The following is a 6,978-nucleotide window of genomic DNA, read 5'->3' as shown; positions in this document are numbered from 1 at the left end:
ATCCATTTCCTTTTACGGGAAAAGCAGTAGATCACCAACATGGCTGGCGTGGCACTAAATGTAAGATAGTAGAATATGGGGACCAAGGGCAAGTAGACACAGAAAAAAATAATGGAGGCCTCGTGAATCTATAAATGCTTTCCCCTCTAATATATGTTGTGTGACTACACACGTGCATACAGAACCCTGTATGATTTTAGATTCGTAAGATTCATAAGACCGCAAAGAAAACACCCCCGTTTTCTTGACAACTTGACTGCTTGGGTTTCCCTCGCATGGGTTGTTTTGAATAACACACGTGTGTTGCTGAGAGCAAATTTCGTGAGGAAGGCCACCTCTTTCCTGTTCATTAAAGCAGCCCAGTTTTTTTCAGGCTTCTGGGGTGGGGGGAAAAAAGGAGACGCTGCTTTAAAGAGTGGCATTAAAAGTGGACTTTTCAAAGCAGCTGCCTCCATTTTTCAGACAGACGTCTGGAACGCCTCAGAGAGCTTCCCCTAAGTTCTGAGGTGTTTCTTCTGAATCATTTCTGAAGAGTTCGTGTCGGTCTTTCCAATAATAGACATGCCGTCCTCATGCGCTTGACTCCTATTGTATATAGCCACGCCATCTGCTCCTGAAGCCTTCACCCAGGGGAAGATTATATTCTGCTGTCACTGGTCATATAATCCAGCTCTGTCATTTGTTATGATTAATAATTACACTGACCTCAGAGGAGGACATGCAAGGCGTAGGATCGCCTTTTCTAGCCCAACATCCTCATCCCCAAAGGGGACAACCAGATTCCTTAAAGAGGTTGAGAAGAGGACGTGAGGACAACAGCCATCTCCTCTGACTGATGTTCATGGAGAGCCAGCTTTTAGAGGCTCCCCATTCCAAAGCCGGCACATAGCCATCATATCTAGCAACCATTGACCATCTTCCTTAAAGTCAGGATCTCCCCGAAAGCCTTTGGATGCCTAATATCATCACGCACTTTTCTTCTCTGATGACTGAAGTCCAGGCAATCAAGAATGGTCTCTGTGTCCTTTGGTTCATACCAGGGATAAATGTACCAATTAGCAGGTTGTCTCGTTTGCGTGTCCTTCTCCTAGGTTGCCAAGACCTTCTAATTTCTCTTCGTAAGCATTTCCAGCTTGACACACTTGATCAGCAATGTTCTCTGACCAGACCTGCTAATCAGCAAAATGGTTGAGGGTTCCTGAGCTTAGACGGTGAGGGAGAAAACATCTTCTTCGCGTGACTCAAGGCAAAATCATCCCAAGGCTACCCAAAAATAAGGAGAGACATCCCTCATGGGGATCAGATGGTGGAACGTGTGTGGTCCATCCTGATGCCCTTCTAAGCTTCACGGTTGCGTCTTGGAAGAAAATTCACACTTAACTTCGCCATCTTTCGATTCAGCCCTGTCACCTGAAATGTTTGCATCGCTCTGGGATATCTATGTAGTAACCAGGGCGCCCAAGACCCATGCTTTTGACCTCCTGCACTGCACAGAAGCCACACATAAACCTCGGCATCTAAACTGGCTTCATTCAAAGTTGCACTCCGTGAAACTGCATGGTTTGTTCTTAGACCTGTTTGATTGAAGTCCTGCTCTGGATGATCATCCCGAAGAACGATAATTAAGGTTACAGGCTGCATTTCCAAAGACCTTCCCTTAGCTGTGTTAGAGATCAGATTCGGAGGCCTCACGGTTGACAATTCCATCATGAGGTGCGGCCTTCGAGCCAAGAAGGGTAGAACTGAAACTTGGAACAGTATAGATAAATAATCAGTTTTTGCAGCTGGCTATGGAATCCAACAAATTTACCTCAGGAGAACATGAGAAGACCTGGAGTCAGGCAACAAGGCTCTCAAAAATGCATCAGGAGTCCACAACCTGTTTGGGGATCTGTGTCCTACCACGCCCTATCACTTTGGTCAACAATGTGGCCCAAGAAGAATTTATTTGTTGGATAAAACATATGAAGAACGGTTGCAGGGATTGGGCATGACCACTCTAGAGAAAGGAAGGACTAGGGGTGACATGACAGCAGTATTCCAGTATTTGAAGGGCTGCGACAGAGAAGAGGGGTGTGTGTGTCAACTTATTTTCCTAAGCACCCGACAAGAAAGGATGGGTGGAAACTAATCAAGCAGAGAGGCAACCTGGAATTAAGGAGAAATTTCCTAACAGCGAGGACAATTAGCCAGTGGAACGGCTTGCCAGCAGAAGTTGTGGGTGCTTCAGCGCTGGAAGAGTTTAAGAAGAGGCTAGACAACGACCTGTCTGAAACGGGATAGGACCTCCTGCTTGAGCAAGGGGTTGGACTAGAAGACCTCCAAGGTCCCTTCCAGCTCTATTGTGATGGATTGGATAAAAGGCCGCCAATCTACCCAAGAAGAAGTCTAAGGCTAAGCCATAAAACCAAAATGAATGTTCAACAGCCCCGCCCTAGGGACCCTTGCCAGGGACCCCCACCCCCACCCCTTTGGACTCTGCCTTGGCATGATGGCAGTTGACAGCCTGCCGCTGTCAACTTGGGGCTCTGCGTGGGAAGCTCTTTGGAGCGCTGCCCGAATAGCTGAGCGGCCATCAATGCCAGCGTGCCAGCCTTCCTTCCCTCCGACATGTGAACACTGCTGATCTGGGTACGAGGTCTGACCGCTGGCTTCATGCTTTATGTTCTCTATTTACAACCGAGCTGTCAGCGTCAACCCTTCCCCTCCCAGCCCTTCTTCAGTCCTGGCTACAGGCTTCTGTTCAGAATGTGTTTTTAAATACTAGCAAGGGGGGGGGAATAGAAGGGGGGGGAATGGAAGGGGGGTCAGCGAGGAACAACCTCGGCTGTAAACATTTGCCTTTGCAAAACCTCCGTTTGATTCTGGCTGCTTTCTGTTTCTGTGTAAGTATAGATATGCAGGGCGGGCGCTCTTTCCTTCCTTCCTTCCTTCCTTCCTTTCTTTCTCCCTCCTTCCCTTCCTCCATCCCTTCCCCTTCTTTCTTCCATTTCTCCCTCTCTCCCTCCCTCCCTCCCTTTTTCTTTCTTTCCTTTCTTTCTTTCTCTTTTCTTTCTCCCTCCTTCCTTCCCCTTCTCTTTTCTTCCTTCATTTCTCCCCTCTCTCCCTCTCACCTTCCTCTTTCTTTCTTTCTTCTGTCTTTCTTCTTTCTTTCTTTCCTTTCTCCCTCCTTCCCTTCCCCTTCTCTTTCCTTCCTTCATTTCTGGTCCCTCCCTCTCTCCCTTCCTTCCTCTCCTCCCCCTCCCCTCCCCTCCTCTCCTTCCCTTCCTCCTTCCCCTTCTTTCCTTCCTTCATTCCTACCCTCTCCCTCCCTCCCTTCCTTTCTTTCCTTTCTTTCTTTCTCTTTTCTTTCTCCCTCCTTCCCTTCCCCTTCTCTTTCCTTCCTTCATTTCTCCCCTTTCTCTCCCTCTCTCCCTTCCTCTTTCTTTCTTTCTTTCTTTCTTTCTTTCTTTCTTTCTTTCTTTCTTTCTTTCTTTCTTTCTTTCTTTCTTTCTCCTTCCCTTCCCCTTCTCTTTCCTTCCTTCATTTCTCTCCCTTCCTCCCTCCCTCCCTTCCTTCCTCTCCTCCTCCCCCTCCCCTCCTCCCCTTCCTCCTTCCTTTCCCCTTCTCTTTCCTTCCTTCATTCCTACCCTCTCCCTCCCTCCCTCCCTCCCTCCCTCCTTTCTTTTTCTTTCTTTCTTTCTTTCTTTCTTTCTTTCTTTCTTTCTTTCTTTCTTTTTTCTTTCTTTCTTTCTTTCTTTCTTTCTTTCTTTCTTTCTTTCTTTCTCTTTCTTTTTTCTTTCTTTCTTTCTTTCTTTCTTTCTTTCTTTCTTTCTTTCTTTCTTTCTTTCTTTCTTTCTTTCTTTCTTTCTTTCTTTCCCTTCCTCCCTTCTGAAATGCATACGGAACAGCCTTCTCCCCCTTGGTGCCCTGTGACTTTCTTAATTCTCGGTGGCCGCCTTCAGGCCCAGGCGCTGCCCTCTCCCGAGTGGGCGAAGGGTGAGATCCAGGAGGGATGAAGCCAGTTAATGTCTCGATCCTCCAAGGGTCATGGCGGGTTGCTTCCTTGCCCAGGAAGTGTGAATCTGAAGAAAAGGAGGTTTCATGAGACCAGGCCAGCTAACGTGAGCTCAGGCTTAGAAAGCCTGGCCTGGGCAAATGGTTTTTAATGAAGCTGTTGAGGAACCTTAATTGCGTGGAGAATAATTTTCACTTCTGTCCAGCGTTGGCTGCGTGCTTGAGTTTGAGTGGCCTGTGTCAGTCTTCTCTCTGCCTTCCTGCTTTGCTCCAGCCGATTACGGATGATTCAGCCTCCGGCAGTCGGTGGTTGCTAAGTTATTCTTTCAGGTCACCCACACTTCGTTGTTTTTATTTCAAATAAAAATCCTTTTCTTGAGTAGTCCAGCGCTGGGCCTCATGACTGGTTTGGAGGGAAGGAAGGGGGGAAAAACTGGAGCCAACTGATTTTTCCATTCAGTTCTGAGGGAATGGATGCCTCTCTTCTCTGATGGCTCTGTGCACGGGTAGATTACATAATCTGGGGGAAAAACTCACCAAGGAGAGAAGCAACCTTAGAACTAAGGAGAAACTTCCTGCCAGTCGGAACAATTAACCAGTGGAACCACCTGCCTCCAGAAGCCGTGAATGCTCCAACACTGGAGGTTTTTAAGAAGAGACTGGACAGCCATTTGCCTGAAATGGTACAGGTTTTCCCTCTCGCAGTTACTGTTTTTGAGCCAAGTTTCCGCCTAAACTGTACTCGTACCTTTGGTTTTTTTCCTGCCTACGTGTACAACCTTGCTTTTTTCCGCATTAATTTTCATTTTGTTGGAGAGGGGCCCATTGTTCAACTCTGTCAAGGTCTTAGGGGATCCTGAGCTCCAGTTAAAGAGCTCTTCCTCAATTCCAGGTCTGGCAGAAAACTATTGCATAAAATTTGTTTCTAGCTAGCTGCTAGATCAGCGATGGCGAACCTTTGAGAGACCGAGTGCCCAAACTGCAACCCAAAACCCACTTATGTATCGTCGGGTGCCGGGTGGGCGTGGCCCATTGGGTGGGCGTGACCCATTGGGTGGGCGTCGCTGCGGTGGTCACGGCAGACTGGGTGGGACTAAAAAGTTCAGTCAATCAATTCCAACTTCGCGAGATCTTTTTTTCCCCGCGAGAATTTGAAAATGACTGATTGATTGAACCTTTTTTTTTTGCACATGGCAGCGGAGGCCTAAAGCGAAAAGGTTTTATAAAACCCAGCTGGGATTGACAGCGCGTGTGCCCACAGAGAGGGCTCTGCGTGCCACCTGTGGCACGCGTGCCATAGGTTCGCCATCATGGTGCTAGATGGTGAATTCCTGGTTTCAGGTGTACAGGCTATGTTGGTGAAGCCCCTGTGGCTTTGCTAGCCTCCCATTTTCTCCAAGGGAATTGCTGCAAGAAAGATCTATGGAAATTATCAATCATCCAGCTCATGGTTGTCCCAAAGGTGCTTTTTTTAATATAAGGCAACTGAACTTTCTTTGGGTTTTTTTTTTCTTGAAAAGTTTTGACTTCTCATCCAAGAAGCTTCTTCTGTTCAGAACTGAAGAAGCTTCTTGAATGAGCAGCGAAATGGTTTCAAAGAAAGGGGAAAAAAACAACAACAACCAGGAAGTCCAGTTGCCTTTTGGAAAAAGCAGCTTTGGGTGCTGCAAGAGAGTGATTCTTACATTCCCTTCTTCTGCTTCAAATTCTTGATCTACCTTCTGCTGAGAAAAGAACATCTCTCCCCAGCAGAAGAAATCCGTACACAGAAGATGTATGAAATTAAAGGGGTGTCTTTCAAGTCCATGAAATGTGTGTGTGGGGGGGTTGACTTCACGGCTACTAAAAAGCAACAGCCAGCCTTGGGCTCCTCATTCTGGATGAAATCTCGACCAGGACATGAAGATTCCCAGAGATGCTAAAGATGGAGAAAAGTGTATATTTTCTTTTTGTTATTTCCTTTATCTGTTTAAGGAATTCACACATGCATTCTCGTCATGGAACCAAGTAAGATCCCAGCCAAAAATATCTCTCTCTCTCTCTCTCTCTCTCTCTCTCTCTCTCTCTCTCTCTCTCTCTCTCTCTCTCTCTCTCTCTCTCTCTCTCTCTCTCTCTCTCTCTCTCTCTCCCTCTCTCTCTCTCTCTCTCCCTCTCTCTCTCTCCCTCCCTCCCTCCCTCCCTCTCTCTCTCTCTCTCTCTCTCTCTCTCTCTGTGTGTTTCTCTCTCTCTCTGTGTGTGTGTGTGTTTCTCTCTCTCTCTCTCTCTCTCTCTCTCTCTCTCTCTCTCTCTCTCTCTGCCAGTACATCTCCACAAACACCCTATTTTGCTGGAGTTGAGCCAGCTCGTTCAAAATTAAAAACGAGAATGTTTTCAGTAATTAAGCCATAGATTCCATCTGGAATGGCTGTCAACAAGACTCCCCGGCAGAGAAGATGGACACACGTCTACTAATTGTCTCCTATTGTTTTGGAATTCTGCCTTCTCGTATTGAAATCCTGAGTAGTCTGGTTGAAAATGGGCCCCGCGCTTCAACAAAGGATGCCGTGACAGCCCGAAGCTTATTAAGTTAATCGTAAAGGTTTAATTTAGCCTTCTGCTCTCTCTGCTTTTCTCCATTCACTAATATGCTTTATCCCTCTGTAAAAGCCTGGCACAGCAGCGGATTCGTGTGGAGCGACCCGGATTGATCAAGTGCTGGGAAGAAGCAATAATCCAAGAAGTGCGTGGATCCTGTCCAATTTAAGGAAGTAAAGTTAGTATCACTTCTCTATGACTAGCTTGATAAGCTTCAGGCTGTCACCGCACCCATTGTCTAAACCCCCAGTTTTAGTGGTTTGAAAATGCGGATGGGGACCATCGTTCTTCTGTTTTTGTTGTTGTACAGTTGCTAAGTCGTGTCTGACTCTTCACCACCCCATGGATCACAGCACACCAAGTTCCCCCGTCCTCCACCATCTCCCGGAGTTTGCCCAAATTCATGTT

This window comes from Vipera berus (assembly GCF_964194415.1).
Source record: "Vipera berus genome assembly, chromosome: 6".
Classification (NCBI taxonomy): Eukaryota; Metazoa; Chordata; class Lepidosauria; order Squamata; family Viperidae; genus Vipera; species Vipera berus.
Note: the sequence above shows the minus strand (reverse complement) of the source record.